Source organism: Globicephala melas, chromosome 21 (genome assembly GCF_963455315.2).
Source record: "Globicephala melas chromosome 21, mGloMel1.2, whole genome shotgun sequence".
Taxonomy (NCBI): domain Eukaryota; kingdom Metazoa; phylum Chordata; class Mammalia; order Artiodactyla; family Delphinidae; genus Globicephala; species Globicephala melas.
The window spans coordinates 25,271,902-25,298,182 of NC_083334.1; positions in this window are offsets into that span (position 1 = coordinate 25,271,902).

Consider the following 26,281-nt stretch of genomic DNA (forward strand, 5'->3'; position numbering starts at 1 on the left):
GTGTCCTCATTAGACAGCAAACATTTCCATATTAAACCCACAAAGCTGCCAGAGTTGGCTCTGCTTGCATTGCATGAGAGCATTAATACCTCTATTTATACTTGATGCCAATTAGTAATGCTAAATCTTAGCAGAATAAAAGAGATCACTAATGCTATTAATATAAATAGTAATAATAATGCAGAGAAGCTTTCGCAAACCTTGTTAACTTCAAAGATCATTAGCAGTAAAGTACCGCTGGGTTGTAATTGGCTGTGTTCTTGGGCACAAGGTATCATCAGCACGTCTAGAACACTTTGCTCTTTATACGGAGGCTGCTCCTGGCTTACTGCAAAGAACAGCCTGCAATTTAAAAAATTGTTTTCTTTCGCTAAATGCATTTAGCCTAACAAGGATATCGGATGTGCTCCAGCCAGAGAAATATCAATTTGCTGAACTTGTCCAGCTCAGGGCAACACAGTTTATTTACACTGTGAAAGATTTCGTGTGAATCTTGGTATGAAAGATTCCTGAGGCTAACTTCTTGAGGGCAGTGAGGTGAGGCATTTTATGGTCCCACGATAGGTTTTTATAAAGCAGGATGCCCCAGAATATGCATGAGAAGATTTAGATTTCATTGGAACACAGTGAGAAGTTCTCTGTCCAGGGGAGCATCGAGCGGTGTAGAAGATGCTGACCGACACATGAGATGTGGGACTGTGTTCATTACCTCCCTTGTTTTATTGCCTTGGTAATGAGTGGAGGCTGCTTCAGAGAAACAGCACGTTGAAAATTGCTAGTTTTGCGGCTAAAGGGGCTACACCGATGTGAAGATTTACCTCTAGTTCAGTGACAGGGAATGGATATCCTGTACTCTCCATTGATAAGAACAGTTCCTGCAGAAATCAACTAACTTCACTTCCCTGCATAAGTTTTTGCTTGATATGCTGTATATACTTAGATTCAGCAATTTTTAAAAAATGCATTGGTTAAGGCAAACATACTTAACTGAAATGTATATACTTTACTATTGAAGTTTGAGCTGTGATTCAAGGAAATGGTACTAAAAGGCAGAATTTTATCTCATTACAGAAGTCAGGCTTAAAAGTTAGGTAAAAGTAGCTTTGTTTCACAGCTCTGCCATGACTAGCTGTGTACTTTAGGATAAGACAGCTTCTCTGTCTTAATTTTCTCATCTATAAAATGGGAATAAGAATTGTACCAACCAGACAAGATTATTGTGAGGATTAATGAGTTCCCCCAGTGTTAATGCAGTGCCTGCCTCACGAGACAGACTCAATAGATAGAGGCTGTTGTTATCATTACGACTTATAATCATGTTTCCTGGTGCTGGGGGAATAACAGCAATAAAACAGCATCTCTCCTAGCAGATTTACGAGAACCCCAGTGCCCCTCAAGTCCTACCCACATGTGCCAGATGCAGACTCCTCTCCTCTCAGCTGTCACCCCCAGCCACCATTTCCCCTTCCTACTCTAGCTGTTCCTGAACCATCTCCTGCCACCATGATGCTGCTTCCTCCACCACTTCTCCATCCTCGGTCCTGTATTGCTGTAGAGTTAATGTTGTCTTTTCTCCTCCAATATGATATGATATTCTCCCCCACTTCTCCACTTAGGTGGTATATAACATCACCCAAGTTTAAAAACTGTGCGTTTCAACCTCGTGTTTTCAAGGTTGACCAAAGATTTGGGGCCTTTGATGCCCAATATTCCCTCTCCCTAAGTTTGGCACTAATTCTGTTACCTGAAAAACTGGGTTCGCCTCCTGGTGGGCATCAAGCCAAAAGACACACAGGAGAAGGAAGGATTTATTACTTGCAGCGAGTCAGGAGAACACCGGGGATCTTTCTGAAAGCAGCATCTCCCCAACAGCAAAACTGGGGAGGTTTTAAGCTAAGGTATATGCATATTCATGAAGGGGCTTGGCCAGTGTCTGCATATTCATGAAGGGGCTTGAGCAGAGGAGAATTCAGCATAGGATTGAGACAAAGGTTGACAGAGTCCAGGCTCTAGCTGACTGAGGTCAGGAGGGTCAGAAAATGTCAACATCATCATTCCATCCTCCACCTGGGTGGGGGGCCTCTGTTCCTGCAGAACTCAAAGACACGTATCAGATTGTTACGTACATCCCCTGAGAGGAACCAGGACTCTAATTTATCGCTGAACTATTATTTCTTGATTGCTTTTCCTTTGTTTCTGCATTCCCTCACTTCCCTTAAGATCATTAATTACTGAGACCCGTTCAGGGCAAGCGTTGTGGCCAGGCTTAGATCACAAAATGGCTTGGGCCAAAACTGGCTTCTCTTTTGTCAAGAAAGCCTCGCCTGGTTCTTTTTCTTCAGGGACCCCCTCCCCCAGTTGCTTACTGTTGCTGGAGGAAAGAAAGCTGATGCACAGAATGAACTGAGCCTATGCCCCTAACATTCCTCCTCCCTCCTGCTGACTGATGGCTCTGGAAGGATGACTTGTCCTTGGTTATGTAGTTACTAATCGGTTTCCTTATGAAGCTCTTTAGTCCTTCCCATAAACAGACACCCAGCTGGGCCATTCCTGCTGTTCACGTGTGAGTCCTCAAGGTGAATACATGCCAGACTCCCAGGCTGGAGTGTCTGCTGTATGTTTCTAAGTGTAGAAAGGAAGAAGGGACATTTCACACAGAGAAGAGAAAGTTTGGGAGGGACGTGTTACGTGTCTCAAGATACCTGAAGGATTGCCCAATGGAAAGAAAGATTAATTTGCTTCTGACAACCAAGACCATGGGTGGAGGCTAGAGAAAAAAAGAGATATTAGCCAAATTCAGGCAAGAGCATTCTAACAGAGCTTCCCATGGAAGGTGCTCTGGGAGAAGCGAGCTCTCTGTTTCTAGAGGTATTCAAGCAGAGTCTGAAGGGCAACTGGCAGGGTGGCCAATAACGGGGATCCCTGCATCAGTCAGACAAAATGGCCTTGAACAGTGGAGGCTCTCCATTTCTCTGTAAGAGGATCTTTAGGCAAAAATCCAGTTTGAAAGGTGTATTGGAGAGTGAGTGAAGCTTTCATAATTGTCTGGAAGCCATGTTTCGCATTCTGCTTTCCATAGAATTAAGAAGTATCAACTATCCTTATCCAAGTGTTACTGACCAGGGTTCTTGGACATTTTAATCAATAGAAATTGATAAGAGACCAGACAAGAAATTCAGGCAAGGCTTTACTGGGGTCCCTGCTGCAGCAGGGGGGAGCGAAAACAAGTAACAGGTGCCCTTGCTCGCTCCCTGAGGGGGAGATGAGCTGGTCCCTTAAACGGGGTGAAGGTAGAGGTGGGTCCAGGGGTGGGACCGACAGATGGCTTAGATGGACTGCCTACCCCTTGATGGTGCTTTGTGCAGGGGGCATGTGCAGTTCCCTGCTTCTGCTCCCTGCTCCTTAGAAGTAGCAGTTGGGTTTTTGGTCTTTTGGGATCTTGTTCACAATTTGCCCCAACTGCGCATGCGTGTGGTTATTTTTAGTCCCTTATAGTTTCTTTGTATTCTGTTCCTCGAGGAGGAGGTGACGTTTGCCCAGGTGCAAGCACTGCAGTAAAGGGTCCCAGGTCCCAGGTCCCAGCTTGTCTCAGAAATATGAATTGATAGCTGAAGGTGATTATTCATTCATTCTACAAACACTTGTTAAGCACTTATTATGGGGCACGCTCCTTTCTAGGTTTGGGGGTAGACTGGTGAGCAAGACAAAATTCCTAGAGCTTGCATTCTAGTTGGAGGCAGGGAAGGACCTGTAGAGATAAGAAAAAGCAGATAAAGCGGATGTGTGTTCAGTATCTCCATCGCCTTTTTTGCGACTTCCTCTAGCGTCTTTTTTCCCCCCATGAGTTTCCCTGAGACACTATTCTCTGGCACCATGATAACCAGATTAAAGGGGGAACAGTTGATAGATGATAAATCTCTGATCCTAAGAGATGTGACAAGTGGCTTCATTCCCCTAGCTGTTTTTCTGCCTTCACTCAATATGGGAAGCATAACAACTCTCTCATTCGTATAGTAGATGCTCAATAAAGACCCAATAAAAGAGCACAGACTATGTCACCAAGGACCATCCTATAAATCCTCTGCATTACTGAAGAGAAAAGGGATACAAAATCGTCTTTCTGGGTCAGATGTGGCAGAGAAGGTGGGGCTGGTCCCTTTCAATCCCTGTGCCTGTGAATGTCTGTCACTTTCCAAGGACCAAGCTTTGAATTTCCCTTGGACTCTCTCAGGGCACTGGATCATCCGGACCCCCACTGTTTCCATCACAGAATGGATACTTGGAAGTGAAACAGGCCTGTTAAAAAACGCTTCTTTATGCAATGAAGGATGTAAGGAAACTGGAGGAAGTTCAAAGAAGAATAACAAGAATGATTAAGGGGCTGAGAGGATGATTTATGCTGAACGGTTAAAAGGATTAAACATGCAGAACTTGGCCAGTGCTACATACTTAGCTATATTAAACAAAAAATTAAGTGCCAAAGCGCTCAGCTCCCATGCAAAATACAAATTTGCATATAATTTGACACCTAGTTCTACACAAAGTTCAGCAGAGCCTCACTGAGGCGGCCTCCACACACTGCCAAGACCACCAGTCTTTTGGGTCAGTTAAAAGCACAGCCTGGTCACGTCGGGAGAAACTTGCTATTTGACCTAATCGAGTAGACGGCTGAATCACAGTATGCCCACCCAGGGCCACACCCACATATGCTGCAACCAAAAAGTGTATAAAATCACATAGCTCGTAATCATTTAACCAAGAGTCACAGACTAAAATCCCTACATGGAGCAAACGGCTAGCCAAACGAGAGGAGTGAGTCGAGCTTGGAGAGAGCGTGGCCCATTGAAAGGGAGCAGCCCCGATGGGTTCCAGCTCATTGTTGCCAGGGGGAATTGGGGCTAGTTGTGGCTGCCAGATCTTCTTGTCTCTAAGATGAAGCCAGTCGTTCAGGACGCTTTCACCAGCAAATAATGAAAAAAATGCTCAAAGAGGAGGAGCTGGTGAGGCTAGAACCCCAGAGTTGGGTACCTTCAGCGTAGAAAGAAGGAGTATGGCGCTAGAAGATGGAAGGGGAGTAGGGATGCATGTGAGGAGGAAACCAGGGGGCATTTGTGAGAGTTTAAAAATCCAGATTGTTATATTAAAAAATCTACTGACTTAAAAACAAAGGTAAACACCGCTAGAAAAGTCATTCTGTGGAAACTCGTTTGCCACCTCTTACCAGCCTAATTTCTCTGTTTCAGACTTAAAGAAACTGAGTTCCAGAGAAAGGGAAAGACACTCTCAAAGGCATAGGAAGTGGACGATCAGAACAAGTCAGACAGAGAAAGACAAATATCATATGACATTGTTTATATGTGGAATCTAAAAAATGGTACAAATGAACCTATTTACCAAACAGAAATAGAGTCACAGAGGTAAAAAAGAAACTCATGGTTACCAAGGGGGAGAGTGCGGGGGAGGGATAAATTGGGAGATTGGGATTGACATACACGCACTACTATATACAAAATAGATAACTAATAACGACCTACTGTATAGTACAGAGAACTCTACTCAATACTCTGTAATGACCTATATGGAAAAAGAATCTAAAAAGGAGTGGATATATGTCTAACTGATTCACTTTGCTGTACAGCAGAGACTAACAAAACATTGTAAATCAACTATACTCCAATAAAAGTTAATTTAAAAAAAAGAACAAGAACTGAGTAGGTGTCATCGCCTGCGAGAGGATATTTAGGTTCTTTTCTGATCTCGTCGTCTGGGTCAGTTACTTCTGGACTCATAATGTCTAACTTTTCTAGCTCTGTCTATCTGTTAAATAAGGAGGCCGGATCACAGGGGTTTATGATAATCTCACAGCTCTCAGCCCTGTACTGTATTAGGCCCCTCATGAGGAAAATGGACCCGAGCATTTTGTAATTATAATCCCAACATATAAAGGCACAGATGTACATCAACATACATCCATACACAAGCTAAACTTTAATGGGGCATTAATGGATATGAAGGAAGGGTATTTTTTATAGGACTGTGTACATTTGTTGAGGTTGTGCACTGCACAGTTCTAGGGATGCCAGTGTGAACTGCACACTCCACGTGTAGGCACTAAAGGAGATCTCAGCCTGGCACTGTATGCCCTGAAACATCCAGAGGAGCTCTGGTGTTGGAATTCTGAGACATCGCAGCTCAAACAGGCTAAAACTCCTTTTGCCAAATCGCCAAGATTTCTTGTACGTGCTCCCTGCCCCACCTGCAGCCACGATGGCTTCTAGAGAGAGAGAGAATCAGAGAATTCTGGTGAATAAAAAAGGAAAATGGTTACAGTTTCAAAAGAGTGAAGTGTTCATTCTAACAGGTAGTCATAACTTTAAGTTAAGAGAGCAGTTGTCATTTTCAGAAAAGGAGCATTTGGACTAAACACCCTGAAAAATTATGACAGTAAGAATTATGAGATTGGGGAAATATGTAATAAAGGAAGTGGTGGAAACTCCATCCCTGGAGCTGTTGAAAGTCAACAAGATAAAGAAAATCTATTATAGGAAAGAATCCTCCACTGATTCCCCTGGGCCTGAGGGATGATATAATGGGGTTCCTCCATCTCTAATTGCTATGGTTCTTAGACTTTATGTATTTTCCAGGATTCTATAATGTTGCTGTAAGACCAACACTTCACCCCCTCCAAAAAAGGGAAAAAACAAACTCCAAACAAACCCTAAACTGGTTGCTCCAAGGAGCATAAACATTTTCCCAAATGGAAATCGTGCATCATAAAATTCTCCAGTGTGAATTTCATTATTCCCTGAAGACAGTCTACCAACAGGAGAGACCTCATCATCATTTTAGTTCACTTATCTGGTTTTCTCTTTCTGGTTTATTTTAATTCCAGGAGAGAAAAAGTAATGGGACTGCAAATCTCACAGCACTGTCTGAAAAAGGTCTACATTTTTTTCTCCTTCTGTCCATGGATATTTCGCCAAGAAGCCGGGGGGTCTCTTAGTAATGAGTCAGTAAAAGGGGGGACTAGGGCACAACCATGGGGAAATGGAGACCTCCCCACCTGCCATCTGAATGCAGGGGATGTGGATTTCTCTGAGGTTCAAGAACTGAAGAAATTGTTGGGTTCACTCAGTAAAGCGGGTTTAAGGCGTATGTGGGAATGAGTATTGGGTGTTGTGTGTGGAAGCTTTGGTGATTGTGTTTTTCATCTTTTTTCATAGTTACTATTGTGTTACCTATATTCAGGTATGGACTGAGAGATGGCAGAAGTCTGAGTGTATAACTGAAAGACCCAGGGAATTTAGAGGTTCTTCTTTACGACACACAAAGTCTAAGGAATACTACAGTGGTCAGATACCCAGTTTCAACAGTCCAGAGTTCTCTCTCCATGGCAGCATTTCCAAAGGTGGCATAATCCAGAATCATGTCTAGAATATGATGAGAGAAACAGACATTTTCGTGAAATCTGGATGCAACACTAATTGTAACCTGCCTTCTGGTAAAAAAAAGGAGTTGGCGGCGGGGGGCAGGGGGGATGGGGGTGGGGGCGGGGGGACCTGGTCTAATATTCATCTCAGTTGTCTGTATTGTAGAAAAGGGTCCACAGCCCAGATACCCTTCAACGGTTACCAGCCATGGTAAATGTTGGCCATGTATTAAAAAGCTATAATTAGAAGCCAATACTTTATAAACGTTTACATGTGTTCTATGTGCATGGTAATTTATAAATTCCTGAGTTTTTATTTCTAGGAAATATTCCTTTAGAGACTTCCAGCTTTGTTCCGTTTGATATGAAGGGGCAACCTGATTGTTGTTGATGATGGCCACAGAGCGCCCCTAGTGGTCAGAAACTCCACAATGAAAGAGGTACTTTTCCCAACTCCAGCGCCAGTGAATCTAGCACTAAAGGGGGTCGGGGTGGCAGTGGAGGGGTGTGGGGAGTGAACTGAGGAGGGACCAAACTTAATTTTTTGTTCGTTGATATTTTACTGCAAACACCTCTCCTTTCCTGCTTCATTTAGAATCTGAGCTGGTAAAAGGTCAGAAACTTTCATGCATATCTTGCAATTTAAAATGGAAAAAAACAAGCACTGCCATGAAAGACTGGTATTTTCAAAATTGGATGATTTTAAACTCAGTGTTGCCTAACCCTCAACCCTCTTTGCTCTCCCCACCTTCACTTCCCCTTTGGAAGTGTCTGGATCTTGTTTTTCCTCGGGATAATTTCTCCAGGCAACTTTGGAGGCTTTCCTTTCCAATTTCCAGTTCTGACTCCACTGCCTCCATCAATAAACATGTTTCTTTGCTTCTAGTCTAGGGCCAAAGTCTGTATGTTAAAGTGATGGTGTCACAAAACGCCTGGTGATGTCATGAAGCCCTGGGAGATCCTGGCAAAAGCAGCCGTTCTCATTTTTATGTCCCTGGGAAATTATGGGTACCCAAAGGGCCATCACATCTTCTGTATATGCACCGGTTGTTGTAGAAATAGTGAGGTCCTAGTTCACTTTGGGCATTTACATGTTTGGCAAATTTCTATAAAATGCTGTGTAGAGAATATAGATATAAAGGGCTGAAGTTATTAAAATGGGGTGGGGTGAGCAAAAAACATGCCAATAAAAACAGACAGCGTGGGTTTTTAATCCTTTCCACAGGAATTCAGGCAAAAGGGAAATAAAATAATTCTATAGGGTCACTTGTAACTCAGCTTAAACTAAGCTCAGGAAACTGAATACTATTTCTCAGAAGGCTGATTTATGCACTTAAAGTAACTCAGTCCCAGGTGCCATAGGAAGTAATACAACTTCTAGCAATGGCCTAGCCTGCATGCTCAAACGAACTGCCTGAATCAATTTCTAACTTTTGTTTAAAACATTTCAGAGTCACTTCTACTGGGGCTCGAAGCCCTGGCTGGATTCTCTCTTTGCAGGGGCTGCTGCAGGAAGGAGAATCCAGGTTCCCAGGTAGACTCCACGTTATAAACAAATCGTGGGCCAAAGTCTGTCTGCAAATCATTCCTTTGGAAACCTAAACACATTTTCTGTAAAGAAAAAGAGGTAGACACAGTTCGGCCGCTCCCTGGCTCTCATAACCCTCCGAACTCTATTTAAACCACACGCGGGTCAAACCCCCTCTACTACATAAAAACTAGAGAACAGTCACATAATCACAGGAAACTGGGGTTGAGGGTGCAGTGGGAGGGAATCAGATTTAATAAACTTTTTTTTTCTTTTATCCCTTTTATCCCCCCTCCAGTTACACTTAATTTGAAGACGATAAGAGATGAATAGAAATCGGGGGGACCTCCTGATTGAGGTATGTCAACATCTTCAAGGGTTTTAGAGACTAATGGCTCACTTTATTTATTATAACTAATTTTGCTTCACTATGCATAGTTTATCTTTGCTGACGGAGAAAATAGCAAGAAAATGGCGCGGCAGAGAAAGGAAAAGGAAATCTCCAGCAATTTCTATGGGTCGGAGGCCCTTTTATGGTAGCTTAAATTATCGTTGCGAAGTCAAGATATCTTGGAACTAAGTGTTTTAAAGTCAGATTTACTTGGAATCATTGGGATTCATTTTGGTTTTTGGTTCCAAAGACATCATTCACCCAGCTCTTTATTAGGCATGCTAATAAAAACTAAAATAAAAACATTTCTGGCAACCTACACTACTTTTCTCTCAAAGTGCCCCGAAGTGGTGGTACAGAGGGGAACTAATACATCCCAAATGTAGGGGGTCAGAGGGAGACAGAAGACAAACAAAGGGCCTGGTTACTTCACACAGTGGATAAGAAGCCCTTGATAACCAAGTTGACTGTATTTGGAATTTTCCTGTTTCCTTCTGGAAGCAGGCAGGGAGCTGAATGAAGAGCTTATCTAAGAAGTGTCAGAACCGTTTAACAATGTTATTACAAGGATGTTGGTAAAGTGGATTGAAGATTTTGGCAGGTACAGATGGGATTATGTTTGCTGAATGTATTTTCTTGCTACATGTTAATCTGTACTTTTCTAGTATCAAGCTATTAAGGAGTTTAGATAAAGACGTATCAGAAACTCTCCATTCACACTTTCCTTCGTATACATTGTAAGGAATTCCACATCCCAACTGGGACGTGGATGGAGCGAAATGATTTCAGTTGGATGTTTGGGAGAAATCACTCTAAAGCAGGAATCATAGCAGGAGAAGTCTAGCTAAGAAAGAAGTCTCTGGAATATTCCATGTGGGGCTGCAGGATGGGGTGATGGATTGTTTCTAACGGGTTACACCCAATTTCACATGAGAAATCATTTGAAAGAGTCCCAGCTGGGCTTCACAGGCCCCTAATGAGAGTGAATGATGAGGTCAGAAATACATCCACATGAAAAAGGTTAATTCGGAGGGAGTGGGCTCTAAGAGGGTCTAGATAAAGCAGTTTGGACTTTCAGAAGAAAAAAATACCATTTCTAGGAGGTCTTAAATCTTGGCCCACTGACAAAAATGTTAAAATCTCCTCTTTCTTCATTTAAGCCAGAGCAATTTTCTAGTATATAAATAATTTAAACTCCAAAGATAAAAAGAAAACCCTTACATAAGAGTTACTAAAATGGTAATAGAAGAGGAGCAAATTTCTGCTCCATAAAAATAAAGTGGGTATAGCATCACAGCACTTGGAAAGCATGTCACACTGTACTTAGCACCAGGGAGGTTGCAGATGAAGTCGGATTTTTTTTTTTTTTTTTTTTGCGGTACACTGGTTTCTCACTGTTGTGGCCTCTCCCGTTGCGGAGCACAGGCTCCAGACGCACAGGCTCAGCGGCCACAGCTCACGGGCCCAGCCACTCCGCGGCATGCGGGATCCTCCCAGACCGGGGCACGAACCCGCGTCCCCTGCACCGGCAGGCGGACGCTCAACCACTGCGCCACCAGGGAAGCCCCGAAGTCGGATTTTTAAAGTATGCAGGTCAAGGGCAGAGCAAAGAGCACGTGCTCAAGAACAACATAAAGGAATGACGTGAAATTTGGTAAGAACAGAATCGAGAGGATGGCTCAGAGGGAGAGAAAAGTTACTGGAAAATGTGACAGCTGGGAATCAGTGATGAACAGATGACAGACAGCAAGGGAAGGGTAGGTACGGTGCACTGAGAATGGATGGTGGAGAGGAAGCTGGGCTGTTCTACTCCCATGGAGTTCGCACTTCTCTAATAAAGACAACTGTCTTCAAACTAGAAAGAATAAAACAAACCTGGTGAAGAAGAAACTGAAGCCCCAACGAGGTGAGCTACTTCAAAAGGCTTCCCATGGGCTTCCCTGGTGGCGCAGTGGTTGAGAGTCTGCCTGCCGATGCAGGGGACATGGGTTCGTGTCCCGGTCCGGGAAGATCCCACATGCCGCGGAGTGGCTGGGCCCGTGAGCCATGGCCACTGAGCCTGCACGTCGGAGCCTGGGCTCCGCAATGGGAGAGGCCACAACAGTGAGAGGCCCGTGTATCGCAAAAAAAAAAAAAAAGGCTTCTCGTTTTTAAACTACATCTATGCAACTAGAGATGAGCATACTAAGTGAAATAAGTCAGAAAGAGAAAGACAAATACCATATGATTATCACTTATATGTGGGATCTAAAATATGACACAAATGAACCTATCTATGAAACAGAAACAGAATCAGGGACATAGAGAACAGACTGGTGGTTGCCAAGGGGGAGGGGTTGGGGGAGGGATGGCGTGGGAGTTTGGGGTTAGCAGATGTAAGCTTTTATATATAGAATGGATAAACAACAAGGTCCTACTGTATAGCACAGAGAACTATATTCAATATCCTATGATAAACCATAATGGAAAATAATATTTCAAAAGAGAATGTATATGTGTGTATAACTGAATCACTTTGCTGTACAGCAATAATTAACACAACATTGTAAATCAACTATACTTCAATTAAAAAAAAATAAAAACTACATCTAAAAGCTTTAGGTCCAGATATTTTATATCCCAAGATGTTGAAAGAACTTTGCCGATGGGACTTCTTTAAAAATATTTTTATTTTGAAATAATTATAGATTCACAGGAAGGCACAAAGAAATGCACAGAGAGGTCCTGGGCACAGTTTAGCCAGCCTCCCCTAATGTTTACAGATGGGAATTTAAAACCACGGACCACATTTTTGAGAATTCATGAGGAATGAGAATGGTACCAGAAGACTGACAGGTGGACAAATAATTTTAGAATTGACAAATAATTTCAGAATTGTCAGTGGGAAAGTAATTTCTGACATCTATTATTTGGGGAGCTTGTAATGGATGTCTTGTGAAATTCTAGGAATGATTGATTAATGTTTTGAGTAAATGTGAAGTGGTGGTTATAGGAATAATGCTAAGAACAAGATTGGCTATTTTTTTTTTTTTTGGAGAGAATTTCTTGACTGACAAACCAAGAGACTTTTTGCCTTTAGAGTATCTGTCTTCCCCGCAGCTATTGAAAAATTCTCTCATTGTATGTCTGTTGACGAATTGGTTTTAACAGTAGTATAGACAGAGGAGCTCATTGCTAGAACTGAGAGGTCAATGAATCGGCATCAGAATGGAAGGTGCTTCTAGCAGCAGCATGTCACAGGGCTTCGGCACAAGATCCGAGAACAATAAAAACTGAAAAAGGACTTTGGCTGTTGGATGATTAGGTGGAAACCACCAAGATGAAGTCTGATATTTTTAAAAGAATCACAGTATAAAAATACAGGATGTGAGGAACATGTTTCAATAGCAACACTTGTGAAAAGACTCTGGAGCTCTAGTTGGCATCTCAATAGGAATGACAAGTAGGGAAAACCAGAGAAACTTTAAGACATTACATGTCTCACACAAGAGGTGACAGAGTCACACTATGCCTTCCACTGTCAAAAACTACCTGGAATGCTGTGATCAGCTGTAGGTCCCACTTTTAAGAGGGATATTGACAAGTCATTACTCATTCAGAGAAAGATTAGGGTTCTGAGGGATGCTCATTTTAATGAGAGACTGAAGCGGCTGGGTTTGTCATAGCTGTCATCATACATGGGAAGGGATATTACATGGAGGAAGGATTAAATTAATTCCCTGCGGCCTAAGGTATAGAAACAATGCCAAGACATGGAAAATGCAGTAAATAATCTTAATATAAGAAAAATCTTTTACTAATCAAAAACAGGGGTCAAATGCCATATTTTAGTAGGTCAATCCATTTGAGTGTTTGAAGCATAATAGAAAGATCTTAAAGGAAGACATAAGTTTGGGAATCAGCAACCTGTGGTTTGAATGAGATAACTAGGAAGTGGGTCAGAGCAGGCATTCATTTCCTGAGATTCATTTCATCATAGAGCATTTTCTTTCTGATTTCACGGAAGCCAAATTTTGTTGGTACGTGTAATTCTCAGGAGAGCTGGTCTATAATAGTTCACAGATTACCAAAGATCCCACAACCTTAAAATTCAAACTTTCTTTCTATACAATCAGAAAATAATTTTGACTAGAAAGAGGACACTTAAGGTGCATGATATTTTAGGGTGTAGGTAGAGGGATGAAAAGAAACAGACACAGAGCTATAAGGACAACTGGGCAGTACACAGTGACAGAATTCAATGGAAGGAAATTTGAAATGGTGGGAGTCGGCAGCAGTTCAAATGCTTTGGAAAGGTTTCATAAAACAGAAATTATAACATGCCTGGACGAAGTGCAACATACATATCGAGCAAGGTAAATGATGTGCAGAGCGACAATAGAAGAGCTGTCAGAAAGCCAAGGGGCAGACCAATTTAAAATAAATGATGCAGAAAAGGGCTGTGAGGTCAAATGAAGGAAAATGCAAGTGGAGAAAGCTAGAGGTTTAAGGAAACCCTTGTGGAGATGACAGGACATAAGCTAGATCTGAGGGTCAAGACACCCTTTCTTTTATTCCAACCAAAGGCATTCTTATGGTTGTTTAAACATTATTTTTATTATGTTTTCTGAGCAAAAACACATCCTTCACATAAGAAGTACCTAAGTGTCTGAGGATAACTATTTGGTCACCCCTGGACCTTCTTGCCTCCAGCTTCAAGAGTTCCCAATCCTTAGGGAGGAGGCTGGTTCTAGTGAAGAGCCTCAGAGAACTTGATTACGAGTCAGAATTTGACATGAAGGGAAGAAAGAGCCTCTGCCGGGTCCTGAGTAAGCATTGTATCATGACCAAAACCAAAAATCTGAAGAAGAACATTTTGAGTCACAATACTGTATGTGAAAAGATTGGGAAAAGGCCAAGTACAAGTCTCTTATGACCAGTCTCAGGGCAGAGCAGTGGAAATGAGAAGGAGAGGCTGGGTCAGAGAAACACGGGAGAGGAAGAATTACAGAGCCTGGGAATGTGCTTGGTGATGAATGAGATATCAGAGATTGAACTCTCCTTGACTTCATAATGTACTTAGCAGCCCCAGTCCTCAGACAGGTGCAACTTGGAGAAAAAAAAACAACAACACAAGAGCGTTCGATTGTCACGTCTTTTTATCACATGAGAAGCACAGATGTGTGATAGCCATGGAAAGGAATATGAAAACCGAGGGTGTACTCCTGATGGAGTACAGAGCAAGGAAGACCAAAAGTACATCTTGAGTAGATTTTGTGTTCTGGTTACTGAAGTGAAAGAGGAAATGCCCAAACAGACTGGAGTAACTATTACAGAGTTCGATTCTGGAAGTTCTCTAAGGATTAGCCTGTACTTTGAGCAGAGGAAGCCCAAAGTATAGTATGGAATTCCAAAGTATAGTATGGAATTCTGCTCTGTATGGGGAGGGGAGTATAGAGAAGAGGACACAAGAGAACACTCCTTCCTGGGAAGGAACTCATTACCAGGGGAGGGTAACTTACATGAAATTGACATTAGTTGAGCTTCTACTGGGTGTCAGGAACTTTAGACACATTTTCTTGTTTAAACCTTACAACAACCCAACAAGGAAGAGTGAGAGGTGAGGTAAGTACAATGAGGATCAAGTGAGCAGCCTGCTGACTGTCTTAATTGCTAATAGTTCTTGGAAAGTCTCCTTTCCAGAGAGAAGTAAGCACCCTCTCGATGAAGGAAGTGTGTGCCTTACTATGAAACAAGGAGAGGGCTCAGGATAAAGGATAGTGAACTTCTAGGGGAAGTGCTAGTCTCAGAATATAATCTATGCAAAAAGGGTGTTAAGATAACACATTATGATCAAAGAATATTTGATCACAGAGAGGATAGGTCCAAGAGCTCCTGTAGTCTCCCCCCTCTATGAAGTCGACGTATTTTTGTCATTAGACCCCCTGATACAAGGCCCCCAGGGCCAGGGAGAAGGAGAACTGGAACTGAGGTGGTGACTTGCTCTAGATTCCTTGATCCTATGGGTCTTCACCAGAGTTTGTGAACCGTGAGGACCAATGGGCATGGTTCTCACTCTGACTTCTACGTCTTGGAGGAATGTTGGATCGATTTCCACTATAAATGCACAAATCATCAACTCGCATGCACCGATTTATCTGGCCCCTGTTTATTTGACCTTCCCCATCCCAGGTGAGGAGATAGGGCATCTACAACCCACACTCCCTCAGGGCCCAGGTGGAGGATACAGATAACGGCAGGGATCAGGTAAGTGCTCTCAGGGATGTAGCACTTGAAAGGAAAGAGGTTGCTTGCTTCCAGAGCTTGCTAGAAAATAAATGCGGCTCAACCCTTTCATGCTGGGGGGATTTAGCTGCACTCCCCAGGGGACTAATATTTCTTCTCAGGGTTCTTTTCTTGAAATCCTTGTGAATGTTTGAGAAGTCCCTATAGAGAAAACTACCTCAGTCACAGGCACAACGGCTTCTGAATTATATTGCAATTTGTAGTGTGAACGCTGTGTTAATGCAGTATCATGGGTGACAATGAAAACGCAACCCAGTCAGGACATTCAAATTTATGACTTCCGCTACAGTCTTAACTTCTCCCACACTGGTAGGCTTGGGGTTTTATGTTACTGTACTTCCAGGGAAACTTATGCCTCGATGTGCATTGTGGGTGAGTTATGGTTACTCTGGGAACCTTCATTTTTGCATTTCCTGACTTCTGTGTGTTCAAAGGGACAAACTTTCAAAAATGGCCCACAGAAAAGCACACCAGACTGGCTGATGTTGTATAATTCCCTGTGCCTGGGAATGGGCGTGAGGAACCTGCAAGGCTGGGGCATCTTTAAGTCTGCTCCTGGGTCCACAGATCACAGAGGCAGAGGGCGATGGTCAAGGTGGGGTGGGGATGATGTGGCCTCAGGTGGATACCCAATCCAGGTGACAAGTATGAGGTAATGAAAAAGAAAGGGAACATGCATTAATGGTTGCTGTTACGACAGCCATCACTGACTGAGCACTTATTCCGTGCCAAGAGTTGTTCTAAGTATTTTCCTTACGTTTTTCACGTTAGCTTGATCTCAAGTCTTTGAAGTAGGTTTTATCATCCCCAGCTGTGCCTACCAGGATGCTGAGTGAAGGAGAAAATGCATACATTGCCCCAGGTCACCTGAGAAGTGGAGCCCGAATGCAGATCTAGTTCTGTTGACCCCAGTTTCCATGTCCTCCTCTGGGCTGCGTCTCCAGCCAGTAAGTCCTGAGACGTAATTCCAGCTCAGTCCCTGCTAGCTGTGTAATCTCATAAGAACTTTAACCTTGGCTTCCTCTTTGGTGAAATACATAACTAACAGACTACTGTTGACTTAAGGGCAATCAAGGTTATATACGATTTTGCTGTTATTATTGGTATTCTCTGTCAAAGACTTCCAGATCATGGTGTTGGTCCAGCCAGGAGGAAAGGGCCAAGTCAGAAAGGTCTATCTATATTTATCATTGGTTATAAGCTGCATGAGGCCAGAATGTTTGCCCGTTTTGCTCATTACATGTATCCAGTGTCAGACGGAGTGCTTGGCACATAGACACTCAGTGTCAGTCAGTGTTGACTGAATGAATGATTAGCATTTTGCCATCTCCCACTCCCTCCTCTCTCCTGTCTCCTGACACCTTCCACACAGCTGTGTGCATACTTTTGGACGCTTTCTGTCTTCTTTCAGAAATTGCCTGTCCTGCCCAATGGCTGCAGCAACTTAACTTTCTGCTTGGAAACTGACATAATACTCTGCAAACAATTTAGTGTGTTTCTACTCTTGGGAATTTGCAAAGCAACAGGAGTTTTCTGCATCCTGTATGTTAAACCCACAGCGATTCCAGTGGTGGACTTCCTAATGCTGTGACAGGATTGCGGGGGCAGGCGCGTAGATTCTGGAGATCAACATTTGACACTCCTAAAATTACACTAGGCTGAAATCCACCTACGTCCCTGTCTAAGATCAATTGCACCAAACCTACCAAATCAGATATTGCCGTCCACAGGGGAGCCAGCTACCTCCACAAGCTGTGGTTTTTAAGAAGCTCTGAAGGCCGTCTATCCTAGCACCACTGTAATTGTTTTAGTTATTTCTTCTTCCTCACAAAGGATTTTTCTTATGTGCCTTACCTGTCTAAAGGAGCTTTTCAGGTTTTTGACACGAGCCTTGTGTTTCTAAGCCCTACAGCCCAGAAACAGCCTCAGTGCCCTAATAACGTCTGAATGACCATTCAATAAGTTTGGGGTTCAATGCTGCTCTGTGCGTCATCTCTCTTTTGCCCTCCTGGAGCACATGATCCCAATATCCTTATCCTTATGGCCACGTTTAAAATTCACTCTTTCTAAAATGACTCCTTGGCATTTCCAGAAATGACCCATTACCTCTGGCTCTTGAGGTCTTACTGTCTGCTCTGTTTCCTATTAAGGTGATCTTCCTCCAAGACAGTGTTCTTGCTTCTGATCACTCCTCGACTCCCTCACCTCTCCCCTTCCCCAGCTCCCTCCCTCCATTCTTCTCTGAGATTAAAAAAGGCAAGTTTATGAAACTGGCAAAGACATGACTTGCAATGGTGAAACCAAGACCTCAGAGTCTGAATTACAACCTTGCCACTTTCACATCTGTGCAACCAAGAGCAAGTTGTCTTAACTCTCTGAGACCCACTTTCTCATCTGCTGAAGGAGATAACGGAACCTTCTTTATAGGAACTGACCGATCACTGGTAGGCACCCGTTAAAAGTTTACTACCCCTGCATTAGAAGTCATACCGTAGATTTCCTGGAAGTGTTCTATTGATAGCAAAAGAAAACTTTAAAAGCTATCAGCCATATATTTTTTTTGAGAGGACAGAGGAGGAAGAGAAGGCAGAAAGAAATATTGTCATAACTGTGGGAATTATTGTGTTTAGTAATTTGATTTTCTTTACAACCAGTGAAGTAAAAGATTATTTGGGTTTTTGTACCTTGGGCGTGTGTGTCTGTGTGTGTTTCACGTGAGCTTAAGATTCCTTTTTCATGTCAGAACCAGTGAATTCATTCATCCCTTTCAATACAAATTGAAAGAGCACCTATTCTATGCCTGCTGCTCTGTAAAGTGCTGGCTGGTACAGAGTCCCATGCAGGCGAGACAGAAAATCATATAAATGATTATAATACATTGTGACAAATACCACCATGGTGCCTCACCCGAGAGTTCATTTTTGTGGCCTCCTGTTCCTGTTTCAGGAAATGGAAGCATTTATGGGAGATGTTCTGAAGGGAATTTCCCCTGGCACTTTTCCACGTCAGAGGGGACATTTCTTTTGAAGTGTCTCTTATTATCGGAAGACAAAGCTCTCCAGAAAGCAGCTTGTGGGAGCCTCGGGCAGTTGTAGGGGACGGAGGTCAGTCAGGATTATTGTTCTATCATAATTAATTAAAGAATCTTCCTAAGCTTCCCAAAAGCCCGAGAGACGTGTGCCATGAATACCAAGCAAGTTTTTTGGGTTCTGGTTTTTGTTTTCTCTGCACATCTGTAGAGGTGCAACAGGGATGATGAAATGTATGATGTCAAATAGTGTATGCCAGCAAGTGAAAGACCTGTGTCACAGCCGTGTTCTGGTCTGTCCAGCAGTGCTCAACAAGTGGTGTTTATTTCTTGGTTGGTTGATTTGGCAGCCGGCAGGTCCCTTTGGAACCTGCCTACGCTTCCATGTGTACACACACAGTTTTACAAGGTGTCCATGTTCCTCAGCTGAAGGCAGTCAAACATTCAGCAGGTGCCTTGAAAACAAGACAGTGTGGTATATCAGGACACTTGGGGGACAGTCCCAATTCTCAATATTCTGCTTCATTGTCAGATGTTGTTTCAAACCATGTGTCCTGATTCAGGGCTTACAGATACACGATCTCCTCGTGGAGAGCAGATTTCAGTATTCTTCTCCTAGCACATGAAACCTTTTCTCAGTGGTGTTTCTTTGCCATCCAAGAGTCCTGGTTTTCTTTTTGTCCTTGGTGGCCCCCAGGTCCCCTTTCAGCTTTCCTGTTCAGTCTACCCTTAGGGGTTCTCTCTCTCCAGGCTTGGTATTTCCCAACCCACGTCACCACTGGACCCTGGAGATGAGAGTGGTGGAAGGGGATGGGAGGGCAGGGGTGTGACAAGACAGTGCTCTGAGGTCATCTCAGTCATGCAGCCTATCTTCAAGCTCCCACTGCCCCCACCATGAGTGGAAACTGAGTAAATAGTCAAGAAGGCAGAGGCTAGACATTCCTAGCATCCTGTTGCCCACGCCAGCTGTGAATCTTGCTGTGTGCCCTTGAGTATGTCGCTTACCTCCTCTGGGACTCAAGTTTCCTCATCTGAAAAGTGGGGATAAAAGCTGTACCAACCTCATGGTGTGGCTGTGAGGATTAGCTACATTAATATATGTGATTAGAACGGTGACTGGAAAATAGTGGATACCATATAAGTATCTGTTGTTAATATTACTGACGACTATTACTACTACAATCCATTGGTATTAGTATAAGTGCTCAGAAGTTTTCGGTGTAACACGTATAGTAGCACAGGCCACTGGGACAGTTCCTACCCGCAGAGGGAAAGAAAGAGTGAGAAGCAAACTGTAACAAAGACCAGAGCCGTCCTTTCCCGCCCTACCATGCCGTGCGGGTTAATGCCCAGGGCTTTCAGGACCCAGCTGGATGGCGTGGGGCCGTTCCAGCTGCTCACATCTGCTCTAGAGTCTGGCCGCCTTTTTCCTTCTGGGTTGCCTCGGCTCTCATGACAGCCCCGCCCCCCCACCCCACCGAGTTGCTAGCTGTCACTCTCCACTCTGACTCAGCCAGCTGGCATCTTAAAAATCAACACAGGGAAATCCCCAGCCAAGCACCACAACTTTATCTATTGTCTTTTCTCCTCACTCTCTGTGACATAAGGTTCCTTCCAGTGAAGCTGTGGGTCTTTATGAGCACGCCCCTCTTACTCCCCTATCAACTCCAGAACAAATCATGACATGTGCAGCGCCATTTGGCTTGGAATTTGAGCTCTGACTTTCACCCAAGAAATTATGTATTTCTAAATATTGGCCGTTAGTTCTGCTATCTGAGTCTAGATGATGTGTTCATATATTTCCTGTCTATTCAGATGACTGGTAACTTGGAGGACTACTAGTTTTTCTGGTTGTTTTATTTTACATAAACTCTAACCTCCTTCTCTAACCCTTGAATTATTTTTTTCAAAGGATCAGCCAATCTGTGTTTGGTTGTCTAGGAAAAAAAAAAAAAAAGGTGTCTTATGGTGATTAGATAGAGGCCAACTTGCTTTCAGAGAATGTAATTTTCTTAAGATACGGGAGCTTGCTGACTTCCTTTCTTTGACACAAGTATTACGCCTTATCTGGACCTACTAATGAGATTAACCTAGAAAATGGACCTGCAAAATGGAGGCTTTGTTTTAAACTTTGACATTTACCCCGTTTAAAAAAAAAATTCTGTGAAATCATTAATTAAAAAAAAAAGGGGCTTCCCTGGTGGCGCAGTGGTTGAGAGTCCGCCTGCCGATGCAGGGGACACGGGTTTGCGCCCCGGTCCGGGAAGATCCCACATGCCGCAGAGCGGCTGGGCCCGAGCGCCATGGCTGCTGAGCTTGCGCGTCCGGAGCCTGTGCTCCACAACGGGAGAGACCACAGCAGTGAGAGGCCCGCGTACCGCAAAAACAAACAAACAAACAAAAAAAACCCGGTGCTTAAGAAAAACAACTGAATAATATTCATTAAATTTAGAATTTCAGGCCAAAAATACAGAAAAGGAAAAAAGAGAAATGCCAGCCAAGGGAAAATCAAGGCAGTTTGCAGTCAACGGTGGCTGCCAAGTGGCAAGTGAAGGTCCCCGTTGGCCTCTGATGGGACGTTCTTCTAGAACAGGAAGACAACAGACAACTGTCTGATCACTCTGACTTTTGCCAAGATTTCTGGCCACAGCGGTTCATAGGAAGTATGTATGGTGAAAGTGTGCCCATTAGTATAGAACAGAGGCCAGAAGCTAAACGGAAGGTGGACAGAAAGGAAAGCTTTGCTCTTATTCTGTTCCAAGGTGTGTAATTTTTGCTTAATCCTCTGCTCTCCATTTATCATAGAACCTTCTTCAGTTTTAATACCATCACGCGTAGGCCTGCATTACCTCTTAATACACTATATATTATGTCTTGTTTAGCTCATTGATCTTCTGTCCCCCTCCACTAGAATCTAAGCTCAGTGAGGGCAGTCATGTTTCGTCTATCTTATTTACCACTATATTCCCAGGCCCTAAGACAGCAGCTAGTAGGTGCTCCATAAATGGAGCATAGATCACATGCTCCATAAATCAAGTGCTGAGTAAGCCCGTGATTCCCTCACAGTTCCCCACACAAAACACCACCTCCCCTAATCTCCAGCAGAATATCTAGATGCCCAGTCCTAGTTACTTTTGCTAGAATCATGGTCTTTGAGGCTAAAGAAATTAGGAGGTTACCCAGTCCAACGCTTTAATTTTACTGATGAAGAGGCAGAGGTCCACAGTGTCAGCAAATTGCCCAGACGCATAGCAGAGTCATAAAATTGCCAGGAGTAGAAATCAGGATTCAGAGCCCACTGCACTTGCCTCAAAATACCCTTTCTCACTGATTTCACTGTATCCTCTTTCCCACCACTGGAATAGCAGTGACCTTCTCCATGGTAACAGCATAATCCTGAGGGTTTCTCCTGGGTTAAGGGCTAAGCGATGCTGAGCCAACCCTGGGATCCCTCAGGTGACCTGTCTGTTGCTCACAGTCCAAGAGAATGACTTCCACACTGTTGAAGCCTTTTACGCAGACTGTGGGTCTTCAAACACCAGAGGTCCCACCCATTCCATGTAGTTTTCCCCTTTGAATCCGGCCCACATGACGTCACATTTCTCTGCTTTGCGGAGATAACCTCAAATGCCTATAAAGGCCAATGCGGTAACATAAATGAGGGAAACGGCCCAGAATTTCTAGATCTTCCTATTTTTAAAGATGCTCAAGTTGCAGCTGAAGTTTCCAGAGTTAAGTTTTCCATTGTCACTGGTCCCTTTAACTTTTCACTCCTGCCTTTCAGGAATCAACAGGAAGAGCGATCTCCTGGCAGAGACTGAGTATTTTCGGTGTTAGAGACCAGCTCTCCTCCTGTGGGTGCCTTCCCCGCTACAGCTCATCATATAGACTGTCCGTAGACAGGGACCCCCTCAGAGTGCTTGAGGTGAGAGCACAAGCAGTCTCACTTTGAGGTGGGTAGACAGAGGCTTCTCTTACCTTGTTTCTGCCTTTGGTGTATCCTACCTACAAGAAGTTAGAAATATTACTGAGAGTGGAGGTAAATGCATGTCCTGAAGAGGCCTCGAACCTTCCAGATTTCTCTCTTTGCTTTGTCCATGTCATTGCCTCTGTCTGAATGTCTACACCAATATTTTATGTGTCCAAACTCAACCTGTGACTCAGGGTTCAGCTCAATGGCTAACGTCTGTATGAAATCTTTCTTTCCACATTTTAAAGTTTTCTCTCTGACCGTTGACAACTGTAGCAGTTTATCTATCAGTGTTGAGTTGGAACTTAACATTATATAGTTATTTGCATACATTTATAATATTCTTGCACATCGTGATATACTATTTCCCTGAAGGAAGGATTCAAGTTCAGCATTACACCCCTTTGCAAGCACATTGTTGACTCAAATATTAACAGAATGAATATTTTACTTCTTCCAGCTCCATGATGCAGTTGTTTAACACCATAATTTTCATTGCAGATAAGTACATTGCTTACTAACGCCCATTTACATCTAGTATTTTTTCTTCAGTTTACTTTTTAATATTAGCAGACATTCATATTTAGCATGGTAAGGTTATAATCTGACATTGATCTCAATGTGCGCTTGTGTATTTCAAGAGGCTCGAAATGAAAACAATCAAAAGATCTAGAAGCCTATAGGCTCTTTTCTTAATCATGTATCTTGGCAGTGAAAGTTGCAATATGTTGCCACCTTTTAATTAAATCTGTACTCTGGTGAATTATTAGTCAAGAGAGAGAACATTTGAAAAAAAAAAAAAAAGAACCAAGAAGGATGAAGAGGATAAGAAGCCTAAGAAACCCCCTGGGTGATCAGAGGTTTTGGTGTAGCAACACCGGAGCCACTCCATCTTCCCAGCGGCTGTGGAAACACTGGGGAGACATGGAGGCCAAGAAAGAATCTTTCCATTTTGGCTGGAAAATCACCGCTGAAATATTACATTGCTTTATAACATATTAATGAATGCTACTGAACCAAAAGGAAGAGTCGATTACGAGCTTGACTAGACAGGGAGTGTTAGATAACAGATGAAATTTTAGAGGCCATCTAGATTCTAGAATATTGCTAGCCATTACTGCAACACAGATCTCTTTGAAAGACTGTTAACAGCTATGGACCTTATCTTAAAATGCACATGTATACAACATTAGCCTTAGGGTGAGACCTGTTGATTCAGAACACATTTGCTTCCTCATAGGCAAGGAAAATGCACCTTGGGAAGAGGGGGCAATTTGCTCAAGATCGGATAGGAAATTAGTGACAGAGAAGTAGAGTCGGTGGATAATGCCTCCAGGACTCACACTTCAATCTTGGGTCTTATCCAACATACTTTCTCTCATGTGTAGTGTCCAACAAATTAAGTAATTAATTTCATTTGGAAAAAAACTCATCATTTTGCTCTCTAGGAGGGAAACTGAAAGAAAAGTCTAAGCTCCTTTGTGTCCAGCACTGTACGTACCAGGTCCTTTCACATACACTATTCTACGACAACTGTAGATAATAATATTCAAATGTGTTCAAACACATTTTCCTTTTCCGCTGAGTAATCCCACGCCAGGTCCACGGGGCCGCCACTCTGCTCTCCAGAGCAGCTCCTGGCTTCAGCAGCTGTGAGGATGGCACAGACAGAACACCCCATCCTCATGGTTCTTCAGCCTCCGAGTTATCCATGTTTCCGTGATACCTATGCCCAGAGCCACACTCCAGCTTTCACTACCTCTTAAACTGTTCACTGATACTCACTCCCTAATGCACGTGTGTCCTTCCTCCTACCTTTCTTATGCACTTTCACTTCAACGGTACTTGGACCTTGTCAAATCCTCTCCAATCCATTGTCCGTACCATTTCCCATCACTGAGCTCCTTCTTTTCTTGTCCTGTCTCTGTATTCAGCCTAGGTTTCGTGAGCCCTCACTACGGTTCTGCCCTTGTCCACCTCTTGTTCCATTGCACCTACTTCTAAAATTGCCAGCTGTTGAATAAATCCATGCTCTAGTCCTCGGTGCTCAGAAAACCTTCACAGAAAGAAAGAAAGCTGAGATAACTAGAATGAACAAGAGAAAACAAAAATCGCTGCTTCCGAGGAGCAGGATTACAGATGATATTGCTACAGGCTTTTCAGGGATATACACGTGTCCCTTCAACAATCCAAGTCCTTAGTTTCTGCGGAAACCTAAGCAGAAGGGTTGATTTATGCTTGACTGTCTATTTGTTTATTTATGCTCTGATTTATTTTTTTAAACGTGGCCATGGAAAGTAAGCTGCGCAGAAATGACTTCATTTAGAAAGTTGTGTATATTTGTCTTGTTTAGAATGACTGTTTTTCATGTTTAGCTCATTATTGTAGGGAATTGGTGCCCTAATATTAGAGCAATATTGCGTGTATATATATATTCTAGTAATCTAACGTGACAGCCTTAAGGTTGCTGACTCATAGCACTGCTTGGAAAATGAACTTGAATCTTGGAAAACTGCAGAGCTCAGTTTGTAATTTTCTAAACCTCTTGGGCTAAAATTCAAAATGTCAATTTTGTAAGATGAGACTTCAAAAGACATTCCTTCAATAGAGTACTTACCAATTATTGGGGGGGGTACTTTATCATGGTTTCCATAATTACATCGTAAGTCCTTATTCTGAGAGCCACTTGAAAATGTGTGTGGTGTAGTATTAGGGAAGAAGTCAGAATACTTATTGTGGGGAAAAAAGAAACAAGAACATAAGTACATTCAGAGCAGCAGATAATATTGACCGCCCATTGTGTGCCAGGTGCAGGTTTCTCATTGATTTTACAAAGAACTAGATATAGCTTTTTTTTTTTTAATAAAGGAGATAAAGCTCAAGCTCTTTTTCTCTCCATGCAAAGCTTGTTTTCTAAATTCCAGTCATGAGGGGTTTTTGTTTGTTTTGGCATTTGTTTTATTTTTTTAAACTTCTGGTTTAGAAAGTAGTTCACAGACAGGAACCACACTGGAATTACTTAAAGAATTACTCTGAACTCCATAACAATCACAATATCTGAAGTGGTCTGAAAATCTTGAAAAATAAAGGCAAGATTTAGTGTAGAAATGTTCCTAGATGATTCTGATGCGATTCTTAACCCTTGGTTAAGAATTACTGCTCTGGGGACTTCCCTGGTGGCACAGTGGTTGAGAGTCCGCCTGCCAATGCAGGGGACACGGGTTCAGTCCCTGGTCCGGGAAGAGCCCACATGCCGCAGAGCAGCTAAGCCCGTGCACCACAACTACTGAGCCTGCGCTCTAGAGCCCGCCAGCCACAACTACTGAGCCCACGTGCTGCAACTACTGAAGCCCGTGAGCCTAGAGCCCGTGCTCCGCAACAAGAGAAGACACCGCAATGAGAAGCCCGCACACCGCAACAAAGAGTACCCCTGCTCGCCGCCAACTACACAAAGTCTGCGCCCGGCAACGAAGACCCAGCACAGCCAAAAATAAATAAATAAAATAAATAAATTTATTTAAAAAAAAAAAGAATTACTGCTCTGGTTGTTTTTGTTTTTTTTGAAAGTCCACTCTTCTAACACTGGATAAACGGCTCCCTGTGCACTGAGCTGTGGAATTAGGGCAGGTCCGTGGGACATCTGTGTTTGA